Genomic DNA, 27,915 nt, shown 5'->3' with positions numbered 1-27,915 from the left:
TTTCAGATCCATCCCTGCCAAAACCACCAGGCGCATGAACACCACCTTCCCCCAAGCAGTTCTCCTGTTGAACTCACTGAACTCAAGACCCCCCCCCCCCCCCCCCCCCTTTATGACTCAAAACACTGACTGTCACAGCTGTAAACTCTGACCTCCCAAGACTCTAATTGCGATGCTCTGTTTGCTGTATGTTTTGCTTGCCTTGCTATGTTTGCCGTGTGTTGTTATGTGTTCCTGATCTGCCTCTTGCCATGTGAACCACAAGCAATTCCGGGCACTGCATTCGGTGTGCTTGGCGACAATAAAGATGATTCTGATGATTCTGATTCTGCTTCCATACTTACTGGACAGGACTGCACTATAAAAATGTGCATACATACATATTCATTAGTACCATCTATAAGAAGGTTCATCATACATACAGAATTCAGTTCTTGTCCTGTCCACGCAGGATGCACATCGTCGGAGACGTCTGAGGCTTGCCATGCCAGTGAGCAGGGGCTGCTGCCAGAATATCCCCAGGAGACCACAAGCCAGAGTGGTCTGAGGTGGGGAACATTCTGTCAGTGGGGATGCCAGATGCTACGGAGCTCGCCCAGCGAATGCGCGTGCGAAAACCAGAAGTTCCGGTTTACTCGCCCACTGTCAGCTGATCAGGTTCTGTGATCCAGCCAGAGGAGGAAGCGCTGAGTGATGATGGTGGGCGCAGTGAGCCCGGCGGCAGGATACAGTGACTGAGTGGCCTATGGAACCTGCAGTAAAAATGTCACCAAGTGATACATGTCAGAATGTAAATCAGGGAGAGGAAAGCTTTTACAATGGGCAAACACTTTTTTTTTTTTTTTTTATTACATTATCTTCGCTGGAGTTCCTTTTTAAGCTACCAGGTCTGTAGTTTCCAGGTTCTGATATTTTTCCTTAAATAGGGGAAAAATATCAGCCACACACCAGTCGTAGGAAACTTACCTGCTTGAAAGAGAAAGTTGACTGACAATCACTGAACTGAACTCCCTTAATACTCGGAGGTAGATGCCATCAATACTCGGAGGTAGATGCCATCTGGGCAAGGACCTAATCTATCTTGATTTTATCTAAGCATGCCTTTACACCTACATTAGATAATTCATGCTGAATGAGGTAGACTGAGAACAACCTAGAGCTGTATTCACCACCAGTCAGCTGCTCTTGTTCACTGGCCGGGCACTTGCTTGCACTCGGCACGGGCGGTGCACAGGCAGCCCCCCTTCATAGAGCTGCATCTTGCTGTGTTCAGATGCGACAAGGCACTTTTTTGCTGCCAGGTAATGCAAAGGTTTCCATTTAACTGCATGTAATTGCAGCTTAATGCTGCTTTTGCCTGGCGGAAGGGAGGCTGAACTGCTTGACAAATGAGTAGTTCAGCCCCCTGTGCAAAAGAGGCCTTACACAAAAACAAACACTGTATGTTGTTTAAAGAGACTCTGTAACATGAAAAAGATCCCCTGGGGGGTACTCACCTCGGGTGGGGGAAGCCTCCGGATCCTAATGAGGCTTCCCACGCCGTCCTCTGTCCCACGGGGGTCTCGCTGCAGCCCTCTGAACAGCCGGCGACAGGCCGGAAAAAGAGCAATTACACAAAAACAAACACTGTATGTTGTTTAAAGAGACTCTGTAACATGAAAAAGATCCCCTGGGGGGTACTCACCTCGGGTGGGGGAAGCCTCCGGATCCTAATGAGGCTTCCCACGCCGTCCTCTGTCCCACGGGGGTCTCGCTGCAGCCCTCTGAACAGCCGGCGACAGGCCCGACTGTAATTTCAATATTTACCTTTGCTGGCTCCAGCGGGGGCGCTGTGGCTGCTTTCCTCTCCGAACTACATGGAAATACCCGATCTCAGTCGGGTCCGCTCTACTGCGCAGGCGCCGGAAACTTGCGCCTGCGCAGTAGAGCAGACCCGACGGCGATCGGGTATTTCTGTGTAGTTCGGAGCCGACAGCCGTCAGAGTGCCTGCGCAGAAGCCAGGAAGGTAAATATTACGTCACCGCTGTACGGAGGGCTGCAGCGAGACCCCCGTGGGACAGAGGACGGCGTGGGAAGCCTCATTAGGATCCGGAGGCTTCCCCCACCCGAGGTGAGTACCCCCAGGGGATTTTTTGAGGTTACAGATCCTCTTTAAAGGAAAAATAAATGAAAACATCAGAAGCCTGCAATCCTTTTTTTTTGTTTTGTTTTGTTTGTTTATTTATTTGTTTTAGTTGTTTTTGTAAGTCACCTGCCAAGCTAGTATTTTGGATTTACTAGTGTTTGTTACATACCAGCAACAAGTATGCACACAGATGTGTTAAAGCTGTAAAGCTAAGTATACATGTTTTGATTTTTAAAATCTAATTGAGGTTGAGTGTACTTTGTAGTTAACTGCTTCTGGACTGCGGTGATTGAAATCTATGCCCTGTTTTGATGCTGTTATTCCTGCCAGGGTGTAGATTTCACCTCACCTCCACTGTGCCTTCTCACCGCTCTCATCGCTCCTGCGAACATTGCATTGTTCTCTGCCTGCTGCAGCTCACTCACCCTGCTGTCTCTAGTGATATGACTGCAGTGCTCTGTGAGCCGGTCAGGAGCCGATTTCATTGGCTCCTCACTCTATCATAAGTGTAAGCAACTCCCATTGGCTTACATTGATCACACAATCAGGAGCCAATGAAAGTGGCTCCTAACTGGCACACAGAGCTCTAAGACGGCAGAGTAGGTGGCCTGAGGCAACAGGCGTGCGTTGTGGATGACGGTAGCGGCGGGTATGTGCGGCGATTCGTCATGCGCCGGTTTCTGGTACCAGCGGTCTGTGATCCTTGGGGTGGAGATGGGAAACAGAAGCATGTTCTCCGCCTCATGACAAGACTGTTTTCCCACATCACTGCTCTCTGCTACCCCCCACCGCCACGCTATAGCCCCCCTAAATTAGCGACAATATTTGTCGCTATCTTCGAGGGTAAATAGAGGAAAGGGATTCCCTGCTCAAAATGCCCACTAGGGGCATTCCTGCAGGTTTCCATAGCAGCTTTCTCTCCCCAGCCGCACCCCCTGCTGCTCCCCCATCTGCCTGCACGCTGTGAGAGAGAATCAATCTCTCCTTCCAGCGTCATGACCCATAGGTCACAAAAGTAAAAGTGGGTCAGAATGGCGCACAGGAGCAGCGAAGAGTGGAGGTTTTGGTGGCTACCTGATCCACTCAGCCTCAGGCCACCTACTCTGATCAGGTAGCATAATTTTTTTTATTTTATTTTATGAGCCACCTCGGGTTCTCTTTAAAGAGACACTGAAGCGGAAAAAAATATATGATATAATGAATTGGTTGTGTACTATGAATAATTACTAGAAGATTGGCAGCAAAGAAAATATTCTCATATTTTTATTTTCAGGTATATAGTGTTTTTTCTAACATTGCATCATTCTATAATATGTGCAGATTACACAACACTCAGAATCAGAATCACTTTTATTCGCCGAGTGCGCTGTTGGCGCCCCCGGAATTGGTTGTGGTACACATGGCAATGGCGGAGAGCAAAGACGTAAGACATACATACATACATACAGGCATTACAGTTAAATATGCATAACGTTGGTGCAGAGTGCATTGTTACAAGCGAGGCGGCAAGGCAAAGAGTCAATGTTGGCGACTGGAGAACTGAGTTGTGCATGCCCTAAGCTGTAGAGGCCCAGGTGGGAGGAGTGTTCAGTAGGAGGACTGCCTGGGGAAAAAAGGTGTTTCTACGCCTCTTGGTTCTGGAGCGGACTAGTCTGAAGCGGCGGCCCGATTGAAGGGGCTCAAAGAAGTTGCTTCCTGGGTGGGAGGGGTCTTGGGAGATCCTGCTGGCTCTTTTCATCATTCTGGCTGTGTGGAGGAGGTCGAGAGGGGGCAGAGGTGTGCCAATGATCTTCTCTGCAGCGCTAATTACTCTCTGAAGTTTATGCTTGTCGCTAGCGTTGGCTCCCGAATACCAGACAATGATGGAGGAGCAGAGGATGGACTCAACTGTGGCGGAGTAGAAGCTGGTGAGCAGATCACGCGGGGTGCCGAATTTCTTCAGCTGGCACAGAAAAAACAGCCTCATCTGAGCATTGTTCTGGATTCTGGTGGTCTTTTGCCCCCATCTTAGGTCACTGGTTATGGTGGTGCCCAGAAACCGAACACTTGGTGCCCTGGAGACTTCAGTCTCTCCAATGAGGACTGGTGGAAGGGCAGGAGGGTGTTTCCTGAAGTCTACAATTAGTTCGACAGTCTTGGATGCATTGAGGACGAGATTGTTTTGCTTGCACCAGTTACAGATCCTCTCAATCTCGCTGTGGTAAGCTTGCTCCTCGTTGCTTCTGATGAGACCGATGATAGTTGTGTCATCCGCAAATTTCATGATCTTGACAGAGTCAGCAGTTGAGGTGCAATTGTTGGTGTAGAGGGAAAACAGTAGTGGGGACAGTACGCACCCCTGCGGTGCCCCTATGTTGGTGGTTCTCACACTGGAGGAGCAGTTACCGAGCTTGACTTGCTGTGTTCTGTTCGTGAGAAAGTCCCCAACCCACCTGCTAAGGGATGGGTCGACTCCAAGTTGCGCAAGGTTGTTGAGCAGGATGTCCGGGCGAATGGTGTTGAAGGCCGAGCTAAAGTCCAAGAACAGGATTCTGGCATAGGAGCCAGGTCTGTCCAGGTGCTCAGTGATATACGCCAGGCTGACATTGACTACATCCTCAACTGACCTGTTCGCCCTGTACGCAAACTGATGAGGATCGAGGAGGGCATCGGTGGAGCTCTTCAGGACAGCAAGGACTAGTCGCTCAAGGACCTTCATGATGATGGGAGTGAGGGCTACAGGTCTGAAGTTGTTGTGATCGGTGTTCCCTGGTTTCTTGGGGACTGGGATGATTGTGGACCTTTTGAAGCAAGGGGGGACCTTGCCTTCCGCTAGGGATCTGTTATAAATGGAGGTAAGGATGGGAGCTAGCTGTACTGCACAGGTTTTCAGACACATTGATGACACGCCATCCGGGCCTGCAGCCTTCCTGTGGTTTAGTTTGTGGAGTTGACGCAGTACATCCTTCTCCTGGACTTTGATTGACGCCGAAGCATCCTGCCCCCATGGGGAGGGTAGAGAGGATGGAATGTCCTTCGGTGTGGAGAGGTGCTCAAACCTGCAATAAAACTCGTTGAGTTCCTCAGCTAGTTGGATACTAGGGATTGCCTGATGGTGAGCGGGTTTGAAGTTGGTAACTGCCCTGAGACCTTTCCAGACCTCCCGGGAGTTGTTTGACTGGAGACTGAGCTTCAGCTTCTCGGAGTAGGCCCTCTTAGCAGCTTTTAGTTCCCGGTTCAGGGTATTCCTGGCCTCCATGAACTCAGCTGGGGTGCCGGACTTGTGCGCCTCCTCCTTGAGTTTCCGAAGCCGACGCAGCTTGCTGGTGAACCAGGGCTTGTTGTTGGGGAAGACTTTGAAGGTCTTAGTAGGGATGCACGACTCCTCACAGAAGCTTATATAGGAGGTGACGTTTTCTGTCCATTCAGCCAGGGTGGGTGCCTCCAGGGCCGACCAGTCAGTGCAATCTAAGCATGCCTGCAGCTCCAGCTTTGCATCATCTGTCCACTCAGCATTCAAAATGAGTCTTTCAGAGCAGTCTGTGAAGTAATGAACTCTCCTCTAGCAGAGGAAAAGTAAACAGTTCAATTACAGTTGAGATAATAAAAGTCAGATAACAGCCCTCTCCACGACTAAGTTAGTCGGAGAGCTTAATAGCTTTTTTGCATAGAGATAACAACTGGAGTTTCTCAACTCATCCTGTACTGGAAACAATTAGACTGATGTATCTGATCTTAATGTTTTATTTCTTAGCTGTGCTACACATACAAATCATAATATCATCATTTTTTTTTTCGCTTCAGTGTCTCTTTAAAGCAAAATGGAAATCACATAAAAAACTTACCTGGGGCTCCTGCCAGCCCCGTGCGGCCTTCCTGTCCTGCGCCTCTCCTCCACGATCCTCTATTCTCCTGCCGCCAGTTACTTTTCGTGCTGTACCGTCGATTTGTAAGTCGGCCACAAGCTTATGGGTATCTTTCTCGCCCGCAATAGTGTCCTGCGCTAATAGCGCAAGACGCTATTGCGTAGGAAGATGCGTGTGGCCCAGGGTGCGCAAGCGCCGCGTTGGCGATACTGAAGGTAGCTGGGGGCGGAAGAACAGAGGATCGTGGGGGACCAGCACGGGACAGGAAGGCTGCACGGGGCTGGCAGAAGCCCCAGGTAAGTGAAACGTAAGTTTCTTACGTCATTTCAGTTCCGCTTTAAAGCGGGATTGTCAGCCACAAAACCAAATTCTATTTAAACACTGCTGAGTGTTTAACATGCTGCCAGAAATCTCTCTCTCTGCAAGTACAATCTATTCAGCAATCTCTCTGTTATTATATTTTCTCAGTCCCCCAGGCTCTTTTCTGTGCCATTGCCAATGACCCTCCCACCTTCCTGCTTCTCACTGATTGGCTGAGCAGACTGCAGTGTAGAGCTGCCTAGCTGAAACCTGATCCTCTGCTCACTCCTGTTGACAAGCAAGGCTGAGGTGACTCAGCGATTGGAGAATAGAAAAAAAAATTAAAAGAAAAAATTACATCAGAATTTAGCCTCAAAGTGCAGGCAAAATACATGGCCCGCTCCAGGAACAGAATTCACTTCATTTACTATATAAACTTCAGTGAATTCAAAACGTGGACAGTACAATAAATATGTTACGTAAGTAGATCAAGTATTTATCTACTTATATATGTGTTTTTCCCCCCTGGCATAGTATGGCTAATCCTCCTGCTTTAAGAGGGCAGAGGCCGCTGGTACTGTAGGGGTTAAAAGGGTTCTGTGGTATTATAAAAATCAAACAAGCTGACACTTACCTGGGGCTTCTATTGGCCCCCTGCAGCTGTAATGTCCCGCGCCGTCCTCCGATCACCCGCTTCCCGCCGTTGGTCCCAGTTTAATGTAAGACGAATAATGCTCGCTCCTGCTGGCGTCATCGGGAACTTATTGCCCAGGCGCAGTACAAAGTTTTCTTGTAATTAGCCTGCGCAGTAAGCTCCCGATGACGTGCGCAGGAGTGAGCATGAGCGCGGCCACGCAGCCGCTGTGTGATCACTCGCGTGATTACACAGGGACCGGCGGCAGGGATCAGAGCATCGGAGGAGGACGGCGTGGGACATTACCGCTACAAGGGGGCGATAGAAGCCCCAGCTAAGTGTCAGCTTATTTGATTTTTATAATACCACAGAACCTCTTTAAAGAGAATATGTACTCTAGTATTCTTACAATAAAAAGCATACCATTCTATTCCTTATGTTCCCCTGTGCCCTTCTGTGCTGTTTCTGTCACTCCCTGCTTTAATCCTGGATTGTAATAAACCGTTTTAGACAGTGTTTACAAACAAATGACTGGCTTCTAACCAGAGTATCATAGGCTGAGAACAGCTTACTGTGTGATTCATGCAGAGCTTGGAGGGGGTGTGTAAAGCTTCTGCCAATGACAAGCAGTGCTGCACATTCCACACATTCCAGCCTCTGCCCCACAGACACCGACAGAGGAAAGGAGATGAGATTTATTACAGTGCAACTAGAAAAGGTTGAAGTAAGACAGACCACATCAGAACAGGTATAGGAACTTATAGAATAGAAGAAATAAGGCTCAAAATTTTGTTACAGAGTATCTTTAAAGGGATACTGTAGGGGGGTCGGGGGAAAATGAGCTGAACTTACCTGGGGCTTCTAATGGTCCCCCGCAGACATCCTGTGTTGGCGCAGCCACTCCCCAATGCTCCGGCCCCGCCTCCGGTTCACTTCTGGAATTTCTGACTTTAAAGTCAGAAAACCACTGTGCCTGCATTGCCGTGTCCTCGCTCCCGCTGATGTCACCAGGAGTGTACTGCGCAGACACAGACCATACTGGGCCTGCGCTGTGCGCTCTTGATGACATCAGCGGGATCGAGGACACGGCAACGCAGGCGCAGTGGTTCTCTGACTTTAAAGTCAGAAATTCCAGAAGTGAACCGGAGGCGGGGCCAGAGCATCGGTGAGCGGCTGCGCGGGCACAGGATGTCTGCGGGGGACCATTAGAAGCCCCGGGTAAGTTCAGCTCATTTTCCCCCGACCCCCCTACAGTATCCCTTTAAGTAATGGATTACTGTCAGATCAATATTGATTCTTGGTGGGATCCAGCATCTTATATCAGGCAGTTGTTGATTCATATATGCCTAGCTTAAAGGGAGCCTAAACCCTAGAAATAAAAATTAGTTTCACTTACCTGGGGCTTTTACCAGCCCCCTGCAGCCATCCTGTGCCCTCGATGTCACTCCTGAATCCTCTGGTTCCCCGCTGGCAGCTAGTTTTGTTTTTGCCGACTGAGTCAGCGGGCCGCAACGCGTATCATTACAGGACGCTATAGCGGGTGTCTACACGTATCTTTGTATGCATTGACACCCACTATAGTGTCCTGTTACCACAGTAACGCGTGTAATAATACGCGTTGCGGCCCGCCGACTCAGTCAGCAAAAACTAAACTAGCTGCCAGCGGACCAGGGAACCACAGGATCCAGGAGTGACGTTGAGAGCACAGGATGGCTGCAGTGGGCTGGTAAAAGCCCCAGGTAAGTGAAACTCATTTTTTTTTTTAGGGTTTAGGTTCCTTTTAACCACTTGACGACCGCAGTGGTAACCCCCCCCCCTCTAAAGACCAGGCTCATTTTTGCAGTGCTGGGCTGTGCAGGCTTTTCAGCCTCCTGCACAGCCCAGCTTAGGTTCCCAGCGATTGGACTCGCCTCCTTTTTTTGCCCTTAAGGGGACATGCCGCCGGAGGGGTCTGATCGCTGCAGGCTTTTTTTTTTTTCAGATGCCTCAGTGAGGATCTCTCTCTCCCCGTCCCCCTCCCTCTCCTTGCTCCCTCTCCTTCCTCCCTCTCCATTCATTCCGTTTGAACCAGGACGCCGATCCGTCCTGTTCCGCCTCTCATAGGCATCAGCCTATGAGAGGAGAGCGCTCCCCGGCCAATCAAAGGCCGGGGATCACCGATCTCGTACAGCGCTGCGGCTCCCGGCAGCGCTGTACGCTTGTAAACAAAGGGGGATTTCTTTCCCCTTACGTTTACAAGCAGCTTGCTTACTACTGCCGGCGCAGTACAGCCCGGAGGACGTCTGATGACGTCAGCGCGCACCAATGACACACTTTGTGGAGCGCAGAAGAAGCCCGACCTGGCAGCCGGCCTGGCCAGGTCGGGTTCGCCACCGGGAGCCTGCGGAGCGCCGCCGAGGGCACAGCCTGGCTGCCACGGGCTGGAGGAAGCCCCAGGTAAGTGGATTGGGATATTTATTTATTTTTAAGCGCTGCCTGAACCTTCCCTTTAAGCCTCGTGCACACCTGAGACTACTGTCCCCTGGCAGGGATCTGGGTACGATTGCTCAGGTGACATTTTGTGGTTGAGGCTGTACAGATACATCCCGAGCCTGCAGGCTAGTGACCCGTTCTGGCACTGTAGAGGGCAGAGAAGGGACAATGTGCAGTGCATAAAGGGAAGGAATGAGGGAAAGAAAAACACCAATGGGCTGCGTTTGGGCAAGATGATCCGGTGTGGCGGATCTCTCACTAAAGTATCAGGCCCGCTGTATACACACACACGCATGCACATACATGCACGCAAGATTCTCGCATAAAGGTGGCCACACACCATTCAATTTTTTAAATATTTGTTCAATTTAAGAATTGCAATCAATTTTTCTGACTAACATTTCAAAAATCTGACCAATGTACCACACACCTCGGCGCCTCCCACGATGCGTTGTAATCACGTGACGGCGGATTGGAAACACTTCCTCCTTCCGGGCTGAAGGAGGAAGTGTTTGTAGTCACGTTATGCCGCGTGGGAGGCGCCGAGGGACGAGCAAAGAAGACGTCAGATAGGTAAGCTTGACCCCACCCCCGCCCAGCCCGCACAGCATTACTGGGTTAAATCCGGATAGTAACTATCCGGATCACCCGAAGCCGAATTTCAGCCCATGCCTGCACACCATACAATCTTTAGAAAGATTGAAGAAAAATAAATAAATAAGAAAAATATCTGGCATTCCGGATCGATAAAAATCGAAGAAAACGAAAAATACGATTTTTCAGACGAATAAAAAAAAAGTTTTTGATTTTTTTGTAGGGAGATCCGATCGTTTTTATCGAATTGCCGTAAAATCGGATCATTTTATTGTATAGTGTGTGGCCACCTTTAGGCAATCTTTAGTGGCTGCCTCAGCTGAATTTAATCTAAAGTGTGTATGAAACTTTACACTATAGGTGATGTACAGTGGCTTGCAAAAGTATTCGGCCCCCTTGAAGTTTTCCACATTTTGTCACATTACTGCCACAAACATGAATCAATTTTATTGTAATTCCACATGAAAGACCACTACAAAGTGGTGTACACGTGAGAAGTGGAATGAAAATCATGATTCCAAACATTTTTTACAAATAAATAACTGCAAAGTTGGGTGTGCGTAATTAATCAGCCCCCTTTGGTCTGAGTGCAGTCAGTTGCCCACAGACATTGCCTGATGAGTGCTAATGACTGAATAGAGTGCACCTGTGTGTATTCTAATGTCAGTACAAATACAGCTGCTCTGTGATGGCCTCAGAGGTTGTCTAAGAGAATATTGGGAGCAACAACTCCATGAAGTCTAAAGAAAATACCAGAGAGGTCAGGGATAAGGTTATTGAGAAATTTAAAGCAGGCTCAGGCTACAAAAAGATTTCCAAAGCCTTGAACACCCCACGGAGCACTGTTCAAGCGATCATTCAGAAATGGAAGGAGTATGGTACAACTGTAAACCTACAAGACAAGGCCGTCCACAAAAACGTACAGACCGAACAAGGAGAGCGCTGATTAGAAATGCAGTCCAGAGGCCCATGGTGACTCTGGACGACCTGCAGAGATCTACAGCTTAGGTGGGGGAATCTATCCATAGGACAACTATTAGTCATGCACTGCACAAAGTTGGCCTTTATGGAAGAGTGGCAAGAAGAAAGCCATTGTTAACAGAAAAACATAAGAAGTCCTGTTTGCAGTTTGCCACAAGTCATGTGGGGGACACAGCAAACATGTGGAAGAAGGTGCTCTGATCAGATGAGACCAAAATGGAACTTTTTGGCCAAAATGCAAAACGCTATGTGTGGCGGAAAACTAACATTGCACATCACTCTGAACACACCATCCCCACTGTCAGATATGGTGGTGGCAGCATCATGCTCTGGGGGTGCTTCTCTTCAGCAGGGACAGGGAAGCTGGTCAGAGTTGATGGGAAGATGGATGGAGCCAACCACAGGGCAATCTTGGAAGAAAACCTCTTGGAGTCTGCAAAAGACTTGAGACTGGGGCGGAGGTTCACCTTCCAGCAGAACAATGACCCTAAACATAAAGCCAAGGCAACAATGGAATGGTTTAAAACAAAACCTATCCATGTGTTAGAATGGCCCAGTCAAAGTCCAGATCTAAATCCAATTCGAGAATCAGTGGCAAGATCTGAAAACTGCAGTTCACAAATGCTGTCTATCTAATCTGACTGAGCTGGAGCTGTTTTGCAAAGAACAATGGGCATGGGTTTCAGTCTCTAGATGTACAAAGCTGGTAGAGACATACCCTAAAAGACTGGCAGCTGTAATTGCAGCAAAAGGTGGATCTGCAAAGTATTGACTCAGGGGGATGAATAATTATGCACACCCCACTTTGCAGTTATTTATTTTTAAAAAATGTTTGGAATCATGCAGTTGGCTGATGGTGTAATGGTTAATGGCTCTGCCTCTGACACAGGAGACCAGGGTTCGAATCTCGGCTCTGCCTGTTCAGTAAGCCAGCACTAATTCAGTAGGAGACCTTTGGCAAGTCTCCCTTAGGCCCGGTTCACATTAGCGGTTGTTTGCCAAACGGACCGGATGACCTGACCGGATCCGGACCGGATCCGGATCGGAACCGTACGGTTCTGATCCGGATCCGATCCGGATCCGGTCAGGTTGCATCAGGTGGTAATCAGGATGCGATCCGGATCCGTTTGGCAAAGTTAACGTAAAAAAAAAAAAAAAATGTTGGGGTCTGGGAGGTCAGCAGAAGGGGGACCTGTGGAATCAGGCCCTCTGCTGTTTAGCACTCACCTCCACCTCCGACATGCTGCCAACATCCTGCCAACATCTCCAGCTCGTGCTGCTCCACTCCAAAATGCTTGCCCATGTGTCCCCAGCCAATATCGCCGCAAAAATCCGCATAGGAAGTGGGGTAGAACATCCGGATTTCTCAGCCAGTGTGTTGTGCGGCCTCCGGTTCCCATTTGTTTGTATTGGCCGGATGGTGCAGTCCGGCTCCGCCCCGGATACGGCTGCCGGAGGGGCCGGATGAAAAAATAGCGCATGTTGGAACGGAGGCCGGAGTCCGGATCCGGCCCGGATCCGGTCCGGCTCCGGTTCTGCAGAACGGACCCATGTGAACGGACGCATAGGCTTTAATTGCTATGCCGTGCGTCCGTTCCGTCCGTTCTGCAGGCGGTGCGGCTCCGGCACGGCGATTCCGGAGGGCCACCGCAAGTGTGAACCGGGCCTTACACTGCTACTGCCAATAGAGCGCGCCCTAGTGGCTGCTGCTCTGCTCTGGCGCTTTGAATCCGCAAGGAGAAAAGCTCAATATAAATGTTATTTGTCTTGTCTTGTCTTTGTCATGTATGATTTTCCTTCCACTTCTCACATGTACACCACTTTGTATTGGTCTTTCACATGGAATTACAATAAAATTGATTCAGGTTTGTGGCAGTAATGTGACAAAATGTGGAAAACTTCAAGGGGGCCGAATACTTTTGCAAGCCACTGTATATCCATCATTTGGTTACCAACAGCTATGATGTATATCCACTATCATGTTACCTACAGCTATTATATATATTCATCATAAGGTTACCTACAGCTAAAGATGAGATTATTAGTCAGATGAAACATTTAAAAGTGATGTAAATTCTGATACTTTTGCTGAGGCTGAGGCTGAGGCAGGGGTCACACTTACATTACACTCCTACATGCAGAATAGGATTGCTCACCTCAAATTCAGTTCCCGTGTGTGGGGAAAAAAACATGCTGCCTACAAACAGTTGTTGTCAGCTGACTGTGGGTGACATGCCTGTTACAAACACAAACCTTGTTTGTTGAAATCCGTAGTCATTTTCCACAGATGTAGTATGAATGTTACCGATGAGTTGGATTATATTGGATTTTTTTTTGTTTTCCGTTTTATCAATGAAAATGTTAAGGTGGCCATACGCTAATCGATGGCCACCAAATCAACCGTCTGATAGACCACCCTCTGATCAATTCTGATTTCATGGAGGAGATCTAACTAGTGCTGCCATCTCTGCCCTCACCCCCCACCCCCACCATGTAATGTGTGCGTGCTCCTTCTCCTGGGCCCTTGGTAACTGTGGAAATAGTTTGCCTATCCTCCACACCTCCACTTGTGTTTTCTTCTCATCATTTCTCTTCATCACTGGGGAAAACCTGTACGCCGTGACCTTATTGTCCTGTATATGACTTTAGGACATGAGACTGGGTCACTGGATATACTCATCCCCTCCCCAGGCAATGGAGAGATGGGGAGGCATGCGGCAGATGGGTTAGCCGCTTCTACACTCGCCATGGGCTGGAGGGGGGTGAATGGGACATGCATTACATGGTGGGAAACAGGTAGGGGACCAGTTGATTGCCCGAATATCAAACACCGTTATTGCTGCACATTTTTTTTAGACGTAAAATCGCGAGCAAATTCACATATGTGTGTTTTTTACATGTAAATTTGCATGCATAATTTATTTGGGGGAGGGGGTTGGTTTTAATTCCCTTTACCGAAAAAGAACAAAAGTTTTTGTAGCACTGCTGTCCAGATTTTTTTCTGCATGTGAAATCTGGATACTGTGGAAACAGGCCCATTGAAATACATTGAAATGTGAATCCGAGTGCAGAAAATGCCTACTAATTCACATCTAGTGGGAAGAGACCCTAAATATTTGTCACCTTAAAATTACCATTCCAGTTTATTTCAGACAGCAGTTTTGTTGTGAAAGCCATATAAAATGGTTGTTTGGCTATTGATTGCGCGGCGTGTACTACTCTGCAGAGAGGGAAGAGAAGATGGCAAGAGAGGAGAGAACTGCCATTGTATGCAGCATCTAAAAATAGTGATTGGGGATTTCTTGCATGCAGTGTCAAACTGGGAGGTGGAAAAGCTGAGAAAATCCACTTGTTGGCCAAGCAGCAGTAATGATGTCTTGCTACTCACAGAGAAGACTTCCTATAGGTTTCTATTGGGAGTGATAACACATGGTTTCTGCTGCTTGGCCAGCAGGTGGATTTCCTCATATTTTCCACCTCCCAGTCTGACACTGCTTGCATGCTCAATCATTGATCAAATACATTTCCAGCATGCCTGATTGTTGATGATCTGAGATGATTCCTGGTACATTTTACAAGGGTGTGCAGGTGTACTACCTGTTCACACATACAGAAGGCACCTAAAACAATCTTGAAAGATTATTTTGGTTGACCTAAGTTTAATGACCTAAGCAAATGCTGAAAGTAAGCTTGCTGGAAGAAATATCAACAACTTCAGATATGCAGATGATACAATTATTATGGCAGAAAGTGAAGAAGAATTAAGAACCCTTTTGATGAAGGTGAAAGGAGAGGGGCAAATGTTGGCCAAGGACTAAAAAACAAACTACAACAAAAAACTAAAGTCATGCCATCAGGAGTCTGAACCCATCCCTTCCTGATATGCATAGTTAGGCCTCTTTTAGACGAAAGGCTAAGCTGCACGCTTGCCTAGCAGTTTAATGTCCTGTCTGCTGCCTGCCAGTGCAATTGGGGTGCAACTTAAATGCAACTGAATTGCAGCGGTTGTAACACCAAGCGGATCAAGCGCTGAAATGTGATGGTGTTACCTAGTGGCAGAGGACTACGACATGTTGAGTCTGAGCACGGCTCCAGCCACACACAGATCTGACTCTTATGGGGGGGCGTTCTGACTAGTGCCGGTCAGTGGCGTACCTAGGGCATTTGACACCCGGTGCTGGGTATTATAAGACACCCCCCCCCCCCAAAAAAGTAAGGGGGCAAAAAATGGGTGGCGCTATAACAAAATGGGCGTGGCCATGACCGGATGAGGGTGGAGCTAATTTGACGTGAACCCGGGTGAAAATACATGTAATGTGTGCAGATTTGCCCAGAGAATACGTTCAATCATGTCTGCAGATTTGCCCAGAGAATACGTTCAATCATGTCTGCAGGTTTGCCCAGAGAATAATATAGTGGCCCCCATAGATGCCCCCAGTGTAGCTAGTATAGTGCCCCCCCCCCCGTTTAGCTGCCCCCAGTATAGTGGCCCCCAGCTAGTATAGTGGCCCCCAGTTTAGGTAGTATAGAGCTGCTCCTCCCCCCCCCCCCCCCCGTGTAGCTAGAAGGAGGGGTGACAGCAGGGATAGCGGCGGGGAGGGGGAAATATCCTCCCCTCCCTCACCTGGGTCCCCTCCTTCTGCCTCTCTTCTCCCCCCAAAAATGCGGGCAGCGGGCCGGTGGCAGTGGGCAGCGAGCAGGCGAGCGCGGAGTATACTCACGTTACTTCCGCGTATCAGCCTGGAACGCTGCGTCGCCGTCACGTGCCTCTACTGCGCCTCCAATGATTGGAGGCGCAGAAGAGGCACGTGACGGTGACACAGCGTTCCAGGCTGATACGCGGAAGTAACGTGAGTATACTCCGCGCTCGCCTGCTCGCTGCCCACTGCCACCGGCCCACTGCCCGCATTTTTGGGGGGAGAAGAGAGGCAGAAGGAGGGGACCCAGGTGAGGGAGGGGGGGATATTTCCCCCTCCCCGCCGCTATCCCTGCTGTCACCCCTCCTCCTAGCGCTGCTCTTCCCCTCCTTAGTCAGGTGTAGGGGGGTCGTGGCGACACCCCCCTGGCTGACTGGTACCCGGTGCGCCCCGCCCCCTGCGCCCTTAGGTAGGAACGCTGCTGGTGCCGGTACTGAGCACTGGCAAGTGCCCAGCTGGTGCAGGAGAGCAGCTGACCGGTGGTGAATTCACCACCTGTCACTTGCCCAGGGGTCTTATTTGGGTTGAAAAAAAGACATTTGTCCAGACGGGGATGAAATGGAAGCAATATCAGACTTTTTGTTCTTGGGCTGAAATAGTACTACAGAGGAAGAGTGCAGCCATGAAATTAAGACATTTACTACTTGGAAGGAAAGCTATGACAAACTTGGACAAAGTAATAAAAAAACAGAGATTTCACCTCGTCAACAAGGCTTAGTATAGTCAAAGCTAGCGTTTTTGCAATAGTAATGTATGGTTGCGAGAATTGGACCGTAAGGAAGGCTGAGCGTGGAAGAATCAATGTCTTTGAATGTTGGTGCTGGAAAAGACTTTTGAGAGTCCCTTGGACTGCAAGAAGATCCAACCAGTCAATCGTTAAAGAAATTAACCCTGACTGGAGCAATTCTGAAGCTGAAATACTTTGGACACGTAATAAAAAGCAGGACTCATTGGAAAAGACCCTGGTGCTGGGAGAAGATCGGGGGCTAAAGGAGAAAGTGACAGCAAAGAATGAGATGGTTAGATAGGATCATGGACGCAATGAACATGAGCTTGGACAGGCTTTGAGGGGCAGTAGAGGATAGAGGGGCCTGGCATGTTATGGCCCATGGGATCACAAAGAGTCGAACACAATTGAATAGCAACTGAACGACGAGTTAAATGTATGCATAGACCTTAAGTTGTGTTGGGCACCAACAATACGCAGTGCTAAAATCATGGTTGCACCAACAGTTAAATAAGGGAGAGATTTTTATTTTCCCAAAGCACACTACTGTTGTACAACTTGCATTGTATTTTAGTTGCTTATGTCCATCACAACTTCACTTTCAGGAATAACTGCCTTCACTGCCTAATACAATAATCTGCTTAATTACGTATTACATGCATTAGAGCAGCCGTTTTCTCTGCCCTAATTGTCACTTAGATGTTGGAATGCTAAGAATAATGAATAATTGAAATAGTGTTGGCTACATTTTTATCCAATTATGATTGCTTTCTGCTTATTGCAGCTCTCGGGGAAATGTAAAGCTTCATGCTTAGCTTATAAAAGGTCCTTGGTGACATTTTGGAAGTTTTTATTATTACAGAATGTTTCAGAGTTTGTTAAAATGTAGCCGCTGTGTGCCCGAACATCGAGCTCAGGCAGACATCAATCTCATTCCGAAGGATTACATTTCACTTCTCCCGTTTTGTGGCCCATGACTCATTACACATTAAAGTGACTGGTATTACGCCAGGAAGAATAGATTCATTTTAACAAACTGAATGTACATGGCTGGCGGCTCCATCTGAATTGAAAATGCCATAAAAATATGGAAAATGATGGACGCCTCGCAGCCTGCATTGTATAGTGACAGCCTTCGAGCTGCTGCTTTTTTCAGAAATACATTTTTCTGGGATTAGATTGAATCTGCTATAAAGGAGTTATATTCAACAAAACACACAGGGCTGACAAAAAGGGGAACATGGGTGGCACAGTGGCATACATGAAAAAAAGGGCGCAGGAGATTGCCGGTAGTAGATCATCGATTTTCTACTGCTGGATCCCCATAGTAAAATATCAGTAATGCTTGTATTGCGCCTTTGCAATACCGCAGTTTGCCACATGCCTCGACGCCGTGATTCTAGCTGGCTTTGCGGCGGCACCGAAACTCACCTTCTTTGCCAGAAATTGCGGCCATTGTAAAAGCTGTGAATTACAGCCAAAAAAGGTAAAATAATTGTATCTTCTTTGCCGCAAATTGTGGGTGTTATAACAGGCGCCTATGGCTATGCCGTTTTTTCCTGATTTGGGCACAGTGACCCCATAGCCAACCTCTAATGGGAATGATGCTAGGCATTCAGAGCTTTTTCAAATACAGACAGTGAGAGGCTGTGTGAAAGTACAACATCCAATCATGATGCAGCATCTCATAAAATAGTCTGACAAAGTTTGAGCCACCAGCAGCTTTTTTTTATCTAACCTGTAATCTGAATGGACACAGCACTGCTAAGCAATAGAGTGGGTTAAGTACGCTGGGTACAGAAGGAGCCCATTTCATCCTGCCTGTGGGTCGTGGCGTAAGGCAGAGTGGGGTTTGGGTTGGAGGAGCAGTCTTTCTTGTAAAACTTTTAGAAACGCATCTTTATTCCAGCATGCTGATGTTTTATCAACAAAATATATTGTGACAGGCACAGGAGTAGGTAATTTATTAGGTTCATTTTGATATTTTTGTTCCAGTAAAGTTCAGACTTATTTGCAAACTGTATGGAAACAGTGGAGACTAAAAAGGTTGTCAACCCCATGCCTATGCTAGTTTCAGTGTATTTGACAGACCTCAGAATGAGGCAAAATAGCCTATAAAATGTCTTGCTGCTACTTATGTGCTTGGCGCAGATATTGTACTTGCTGACAGAAGACTCGTTGGAAAAGCTTTATTTGGTCCACAGCGAAATTACTAGGAAAGTATTAAAACAGCAGAAATTGCAATTCTATGGAAAATGCAATTATAAACAGAATAATGTGTAAATCATTTAAAACTTACATTTGATTGAAAACAAAGACAGCATATGAGATTGGTTTTACTTTTTTATGGAAAATACATGTGGATTTAAAATCTGATGCCAGCAACATTTCATTGGGACAGGTACAACAAAACACCAGAAAGCTGCATAAAGCTCAGAAAAACAGCTGGTGAAACATATTACAATTAATTAGATTAACTGACAACAGGCCAGTGACATGATTAGGTATAAAAACAGCATGGAGCACATGTCCTGAGGATCCCTGCAAAGCCGTTGTCTGCAGCTGCGGTGAGATAGTTCCTGTTTTTTGTACTTTGTTGCTGTAATTCTTTACTCATCACAAGGAGTGCTGCACTGACATTTACCTTTGTTGCATACACATAGTTTACTCAGAAGTAAAGAGGGTGGGGTACACCACTCTGTGAAACAGTTATACAGTGTTAAATTGCGAATAAATTGAGGATTACATCATCTACAATACACAGTATTAAATGATTCATAGAATCTGTACACAAGGAGTGAGGCTAAAACCCAATATTGGACTGCTGTGATCTGCATTAGCATTTCAATCAAACAAGACATAATTCTGTAATGGAAACCACTGCATGGTTTCAGTAATCCTTCCAAAACCTTGGTCTGTGAACAGCTTGTTTTAGCATCCACAATAGCAAGTTAAAACACTGCCATGTAAATTATCCATGAATGCTGCCATCTCATTTAGTCCAGCATTAATTTAAGATGGACCGAGGTCAAGGGAAACCAGAAACAAACCAAATTTGACTTTTTTTTTTTTTGACCGCGGGGAGGGAGGGGGGGTGCATATGGCTTTGGGGGGGGGGGGGGGGGAGTGAGGGATATGGGGGTGGGGTGGGGCGGTGTTATTCGGTTGGGGGGTCATGGATGACTGTCCTCCAGGCTAAAGAGGAGAGGGTTACATTCAAAGGGACCTGGGCTCAAAACTCACACATAGCCAGTGGCTAACACGACCCCCCCCCCCCCCCCCCCCCAAAAAAAAAAACCAAGATTGTTGGTGCCACATATCCAACAGGCATGTGGGTTAAGCCCCTCTGCAGGCGTCAAGGCCAATCTCTTAGAGGGGTCCTTATGCGAACGCGTGCATCTGCATTCTACACATAGAATGAGTGTATCCACAATTGGACATGTCTGATATAGGATAAAAAGCCTAATGCTAGGTACACGCCATATAATTTTCTGCCAGCTTTGCCTGTCAGATTGATTATTTCCAACATGTCCGCTCTGAATTTCGATCAATTTCACGTTTTTTTGTATCGATTTAGATAGAACTACTGAACGGAAATCGATCGAAAAAAAGATCGGAAGATCGAAAAATCTATTGGAATTCAGATCGGACATGTTGGAAATAATCGATCTGGCAGGTAAAGCCAGAAAATTGTATGGAGTGTACCTAGCATTAGGTCTGCTCAAAAGGTAATGTAAGAACATGGTAAACATGTTCCATCTTCTTTAAAAAGCAATGCTGGAATCCAAAAATGAGGATAGCTTGCACCCTTTTCAGTTAAATAGAGAGGGGGGGGGGGCGGGGGGGGGGGGGGGTGGAGTGATTTGGAGTGTAGAACATAGTCTGGCACTGTGCTGGAGAACAGATTCCACTATGGTCCCCTGGCCTTAGAAGACAGCTCCACATGAGTCGGTCAGGACTTATCACAGTGTAGGCTTGTACAGCTCTGTATGCCCTTGCTGGTTTTCACTATGGTTTACCACACGGAGCAGAAAGATGCTGATGTACTCTTCACATAATAGGCTGCCTGGAGTTAATCCAACTCTCTTCCTTTGCCACAGTGCTGCCGTGTGTTGAGTCAGAACCTGCCTAGAAAACTTCCATGCACTTGCTATATGCCTTTCATGCTTGCAACCAGATTCTCTGTAATGAATGCTGTGCCACACAGCCCTCAGCTGCACCTACGTAATCTGCCTATTCCCATGTCTCTCAGCCACACTACGCTTCCTAAATTCCCAAAGATAATGGGATTTCATCCACAGTGAAACATCTCCAAGGCCTTTATGCACATTACAAGGCTATAGAAGATGCACTGGTTTAATAAGAAAGCACACCCAATGTTTTTGTGCACTAAGGGCTCAGCATTTTTCTGAGTGCTTGTGATTGATTAGCGCTTTTTAAAAATCACTTCCATTCACTTCCATTAAAATCACGGCGAAAATCGTGTGAACTCAGCGATTTTACCACAACTTTAATGAAAGTGAATGGGAGTGGATTTTAAAAAGTGCTCAAATCGCTAATAAATCACAAAGTGCTTATAGTGTGGCTGAGTCCTAAAAGCTATTTTTACATTGCAGGTTGATCAGAGCACTGTAAGGTATATATGGGGAGGGGGGGGGGGGGCGCGCCTAAGAGCATTAATAGTTCAGGCTCTTATAATTGAAGCACATAAAGCATGGCCACTGCAGCAAGCGTTAGATCTGAAACATCAGGCTTGTTTCTCCTATTAATTCTGGTATATTCCATTAGGCAGTTTTCACTGGTATTAGTCTTGCTGCTTTTGACTATTATAGATTTGTAAGATCCGGTACAATTGATGCCCTCTCATTTTGTTGCTGTATATATAATACAGTGCTTTGATCAGTTTGCATACTATATATGCTGTTAACCTTCCTGGCGTTCAATTTCCCCAGGATTTCTGTGCAAAAGGCGATCCAATTCATTTTCAAAACTTTTATTTTCCTGTAACTTGCCAAAATGTGTCAAGCAAGGATGTAGTATACAGTGCAGGAGAGTATTGACGTGCATGCACATCAATACCGCTAAAGAGGTTTTTAATGCAAACGTTTGTGTGCATAAAAACATTGGATGTTACATGTCATTTCTAATTATATAGGTAATCTGTACCTCTCATTATGACTTTGAACCCTTATAATATAGCTGGTTTTCTTTTTTGAATAAAGGCTGTGCTTATCCAACTTTATAATTTTGCAAACCAAGTGACAGTGCAGGTCTGTGGTCAGTTTGTATTCTCTTTTACAGGGAGTGCAGAATTATTAGGCAAGTTGTATTTTTGAGGAATCATTTTATTATTGAACAACAACCATGTTCTCAATGAACCCAAAAAACTCATTAATATCAAAGCTGAATATTTTTGAAAGTAGTTTTTAGTTTGTTTTTAGTTTTAGCTATTTTAGGGGGATATCTGTGTGTGCAGGTGACTATGCGTACGTTAAAAAGGGGCGCTGGGAAAAAAGGGCGCCGGGTTTTTAACGATAAGCATGGATAACGTTTAAAAATGAATTGTACTGTATTTCGTTTAAAATTAATGTTTTTTAAAGTTATAAATCATTAAATAATGTGCAACCCCCTGTTGGTGCCTAAGTAACCCTCCCTGTACCTACCCCTAACCCCTAGACCCCCCTGTTGGTGCCTAAACCTAAGACCCCCCTGTTAGTGCCTAAACCTAAGACCCCCCTGTTGATGCCTAAACCTAAGACCCCCCTGTTGGTGCCTAAACCTAAGACCCCCCTGTTGGTGCCTAAACCTAAGACCCCCCTGTTGGTTTTTTCGTTTAAAAATAATGTAAAAAAAAAAAATGTACTGTTTTTCGTTTAAAAATGTTTGAAAAAAAATATTGTACTGTTTTTCGTTTAAAAATAATATTTAAAAATGTATAAATCATTAAATAATGTGTAATCATGAGAAGCAGTAATAAAACATTAAGTCTCCGGGCACCGCTTTTAAAACGTTATTTTTCTCCGGCGCCCTTTTTTCCTATCGGGCGCCCATTAAACGATATTTATTATAGGAGTGAATGGCGGCGCCCGATTTGTCCACTAGCCTCAGGCGCCCGAATTTACTGTTACCGGTGACTATTACTGTGCATAATTATTAGGCAACTTAACAAAAAACAAATATATACCCATTTTAATTATTTATTTTTACCAGTGAAACCAATATATCATCTCAACATTCACAAATATACATTTCTGACATTCAAAAACAAAAACAAATCAGTGACCAATATAGCCACCTTTCTTTGCAAGGACACTCAAAAGCCTGCCATCCATGGATTCTGTCAGTGGTTTGATCTGTTCACCATCAACATTGTGTGCAGCAGCAACCACAGCCTCCCAGACACTGTTCAGAGAGGTGTACTGTTTTCCCTCCTTGTAAATCTCACATTTTATGATGGACCACAGGTTCTCAATGGGGTTCAGATCTGGTGAACAAGGAGACCATGTCATTCGTTTTTCTTCTTTTATACCCTTTCTTGCCAGCCACGTTGTGGAGTACTTGGACGCGTGTGACGGAGCATTGTCCTGCATGAAAATCATGTTTTTCTTGAAGGATGCAGACTTCCTCCTGTACCACTGCTTGAAGAAGGTGTCTTCCAGAAACTGGCAGTAGGAGTGGGAGTTGAGCTTGACTCCATCCTCAACCCGAAAAGGCCCCACAAGCTCATATTTGATGATACCAGCCCAAACCAGTACTTCACCTCCACCTTGCTGGCGTCTGAGTCGGACTGGAGCTCTCTGCCCCTTACCAATCCAGCCACGGGCCCATCCATCTGGCCCATCAAGACTCACTCTCATTTCATCAGTCCATAAAACCTTAGAAAAATCAGTCTTGAGATATTTCTTGGCCAAAGTCTTGACATTTCAGCTTGTGTGTCTTGTTCAGTGGTGGTCGTCTTTCAGCCTTTCTTACCTTGGCCATGTCTCTGAGTATTGCACACCTTGGGCCATATGCAATTCACTTTTTCACCCACGTTTTCTCCTAGGTGATAATTTTAAACTTGTCAATAAAATACCCTTTAAGCCACCAGAAATCAAGAAAATACTCAAAATAATTTTGATAGTACTTTTCCACCTACTTTTTGGTACTTTTTTAGTTGAAAAGTGCCGAAAAGTTATTTTAAATTGAAGATGAAAAATTATAACCCAGGAGAAAACTCAGGTGAATTGCATATGGCCCCTTGTGCTTTTGGGCACTCCAGTGATGTTGCAGCTCTGAAATATGGCCAAACTGGTGGCAAGTGGCATCTTGGCAGCTGCACGCTTGACTTTTCTCAGTTCATAGGCAGTTATTTTGCGCCTTGGTTTTTCCACACGCTTCTTGCGACCCTGTTGACTATTTTGAATGAAACGCTTGATTGTTTGATGATCACGCTTCAGAAGCTTTGCAATTTTAAGAGTGCTGCATCCCTCTGCAAGATATCTCACTATTTTTGACTTTTCTGAGCCTGTCAAGTCCTTCTTTTGACCCATTTTGCCAAAGGATAGGAAGTTGCCTAATAATTATGCACACCTGATATAGGGTGTTGATGTCATTAGACCACACCCCTTTTCATTACAGAGATGCACATCACCTAATATGCTTAATTGGTAGTAGGCTTTTGAGCCTATACAGCTTGGAGTAAGACAACATGCATAAAGAGGATGATGTGGTCAAAATACTCATTTGCCTCATAATTCTGCACTCCCTGTATATAGATACACGCGCAGACATTTCTTTCTTTCTTACTTTTCCTTTCCTTGTCTTTCTTTCTTTTCCTTTCCTTGTCTTTCTTTCTTTTCCTTGTCTTTCTTTCTTTTCCTTTCCCTTAATTTCCTTGTCTTTCTTTCCCTTCCTTGTCTTTCTTTCTTTTTCTTTTTCTCTCTTGCCCCTTCCTCCCCCCCCCCCCTCTCTCTCTCTCTCTCTCTCTCTCTCTCTCTCTCTCTCTCTCTCTCTCTGTATATGTATATATATATTTTTCTTTCTTTCTTTCTTTCTTTCTTTCTTTCTTTCTTTCTTTCTTTCTTTCTTTCTTTCTTTCTTTCTTTCTTTCTTTCTTTCTTTCTTTCTTTCTTTCTTTCTTTCTTTCTCCCCTTCCCTTCTCTCATCAATTGTTCTGGACTGGTGTACCCATTGAACAAAAATGCCCACCTTCTTAGGCCGTACATAAACTGTTGGCTGCTGTAATTATACTTGCCTGACAAGTTTATGGTCCCTTTAGTGACTGTTATCTTGTAATAAAAAGCTCACCCTAGCTTCCCTGCAATACATGCAGATATGATTTGGTGGCTCAGTTACATCATATCAGAGAATGAGAGTACCTACCAATTTATAATATCTCACTTACATTCCCTACAATCACTCACTTGTCGCAAATGTTTGTCACATTATTAAAAAAAAAATAATAAGCAGCTTTATAGATGAACCTAGCTTAATAGCACTGGCTCTAAAGTGAGATTTTTTTCTTCAGGTGTAGTAGTCTCCTAAAATAAGCGTAATGCCGTGGTGAGCCTGATGGTGGCAACCTTGTTCAGGAAAAATTATTACATATTATCCATAGGAGTTTAGGGCTTGTTCACTTTGGATAAGCAGAAGACCAAAGCAGCTACAATGCATTAATAGAACTACTGTAAATGCATGGAGAGATGCAGGTTAGCATGCATAAAATGCATACAGAATGTTGCATTTGTGTAACAGACCCTGTTTAAAGCCCAGCTCTTGGAGAAAATGTAATTAGTTTTGAATAATGTGGCCAGTGGGTTAAACCTCTTTTGAATTTGGACTGCTCTCTGTGTTTCCTTTAAAGGTTTTGTTTCCTAACCTCCTGTTCAAGGTCTCGAATATAAACCATGGTGCATGGTGGTCCTTGGGACTGGAGATGAGGAACCGCAATAAAAACTTGACAGGGGTGCTAACTCTTCCACACTGTACAGAACAACATTTTATTTATTGCAGTGTGTTTCTGTGTTGGAGGAATTTTACTTACAGTACTTGTTATCAGGATAGAAAGTCTACTGCCTGTTTTTCGATTAGTCCAATTCCAAGCTGCACACAATTTGCGCTAAATTTACATGCAAGGCAGTATTATTTATTCATTTCTACTAAGCACTTTTCACACAATCCAAAATTAGTGTTTTTTCCTTAGAGTTGGACTTTGGATTTTGTTTCTGCACATTTGTCTATGCAGAATCTAAGGCACATGATGCTGTACAAATGAACCCCTACTGACATGACATACAAATCCCTTTTATTATTGAAGTAATTCAGTTCAACCTATGCTACCTATGCTCTGTAGAAAGAGAACTGACATGCTGTTAGGGCTGATTCACACTATGCGATGCACTGTCAGTTTTGACACACCACACATAATGTACAATTCCCATGGCAACATGAGTCCATAGACTTTCATGTTACCATTCACATTACAGCTGTGCGTTCCCATGAGTTATGATGTAATGCATTTGGGAACTTTTTATAGCAAAACGCACACGTTTCCCGATGGGTTCTACTGTGTACAGCTGCCAATGTCTGCGATTTAACGCACCATGACATGCATTCCGTGCGATGGCAACACATTCACAAAATCGCATTTGTGCATGTGTTCTGTAGTGTTAATGAGCTCTTACTCATAGAAATCAGAGCTGTGGAGTCGGGGCAAATTTGGGCACCCGGAGTCGGATTCTTTATTTCATAAACTGAGGAGTCGGAGTCTGATGAATTTTGTACAAAATCCACAGCCCTGTTAAGTATTAGAGTAAGGAGGCGGAGTCGAGGAGTCAGTCGGGGCCATTTTGGGTACCCGGAGTCAAAGTTGGAGTCGGAGTTGTGGTTTCATAAACTGAGGAGTCGGAAGATTTTTGTACCGACTCCACAGCCCTGATAGAAATCATGTTTTACTTTTCATTAGTTTAGAGTACTCCGCAACAAACCATTCTTGATTGATGTAAGAGGGATACAGAGGCGCCAGAAGAATAAAATTGTCTAAAAAGTTTAAAATATGTGGAGGTAGTGATGGACTTGACTCCTGCAAACAGAGACAAGATATGCCAACGAAGTTTGGCATAACAAATTTATTTACTCCAGAGGAAAATGCAACGTGTTTCACAGGTATGACCCTACTTCATCAGGCAATAGGTAGGGGTAGGTACAGTGCAGGTCTGTAGCTGAGCCAAGCGCCTATTCATCGCTGATGAAGCGTTGTCATACCTGCAAAACTCGTTGCATTTTCCACTGGAGTATGTAAATAAATTTGTTTTGCTAAACTTTGTTGGCATATCTTGTCTGTTTGCAGGAGGTAAGCCCACCACTGCCTCCACAAATTTTAAACTTTTTAGACATTTTTATTCTTCTGGCGCCTCTGTATCCCTGTTACATTGTTCTAAGTCCACCCTTGGCGGAGGGGTGTCATCCACTTTTTTTCCTGATCTACGGAGAGCAACTTCTTAATCCTGAGTGGGGTCAGGTCTAATCTCCCCACCTGCTATTACAGTGGTTTCCTTTGAAGTAACCCTGCATTGTGAGTATATTTGTATTTACTCTACCAATTTCATCCCATATTACCAGTACATACTGCACTTTATTTGGCCCTATCTTGATTGCTGTTGGTTACTGTACTCATCATGCACAGTCTGTCCTTACTTAAAGTGAAACAAAAGTTTGCTTTCTTAAAACAGAAAGAATTTGCTATAATTCAGGTTGGAGTGAGCTTGAGATATCTCTCAGGGCATCACTGCTGAATATATGCAAATTAACCATTGTACCCTTAGAAGCTAAACACACCCCCAGAACCGCTGGAATGCAATGATGTGCATAGTGACAAAGAGAGGTTGCCCCTACACAAACTGGGTCCAGGCTTGTAAATTGAATTTATTTGTAAGTTGAGTAATAAATTATACATACTGGTATGTGTGGACAAATTACTTATTTTTAAGCAACTCTGGATTCGAAGATACAGTACTGAATAATATGTTGTAAGTAAGGCCTGGTTCACATTAGCGTTCCCTGTCCGGATCCGCCTGATCGGATCCGGACCTTATACTGTACAAACTGAACGTACGTTCCGCATAGCAATGCAAAGGCTATGTGGACGTTTACACGCGTACGTTCCGTACACTCCGGAGCTGGATCGGATCCAGACTCCGGAGGCTTTTCCAACATGCGCTATTTTTTGGGTCCGGATCATCCGGCCCACGCACCCGGAACGGATCCTGACTGCACCATGCGGATGTGGAAACCTATGGGGAACGGAAAGCACAGAACACACAGGATGCAAACACCTGACGTTCTACCCCACTTCCTATGCGGATTCTAGCGGCCATTTCGGATGGGGACACATGGGCAGCAGTGGAGCAGCAGTGACTTACGTGCTGGAGCGTTCTGGAGCTGTTTGGCAGTATGTCGGAGGTGGAGGTGAGACCTACAGCGGAGGACCTGATTCTACAGGTGCACCAGGTGCACCTTCTGCAGACCCCAACAAGTTTAGGTACTTTTGTTATTTTTT

The 27,915-nt window shown here is 45.7% G+C and overlaps 1 protein-coding gene across 1 annotated transcript in view; it reads left to right on the top strand.

Moving 5' to 3' along the window:
* Nucleotides 1–27,915, top strand: part of FGD3 (FYVE, RhoGEF and PH domain containing 3) — a 411,633-nt gene that overhangs the window by 346,984 nt on the left and 36,734 nt on the right. The gene's annotated exons all lie outside the window — the stretch shown is intronic.

This window comes from Hyperolius riggenbachi, chromosome 9 (assembly GCF_040937935.1).
Source record: "Hyperolius riggenbachi isolate aHypRig1 chromosome 9, aHypRig1.pri, whole genome shotgun sequence".
Lineage (NCBI taxonomy): Eukaryota > Metazoa > Chordata > Amphibia > Anura > Hyperoliidae > Hyperolius > Hyperolius riggenbachi.
The sequence above is the reverse complement of the archived record's forward strand: the minus strand, read 5'-3'. Positions and strand labels throughout refer to the sequence as shown.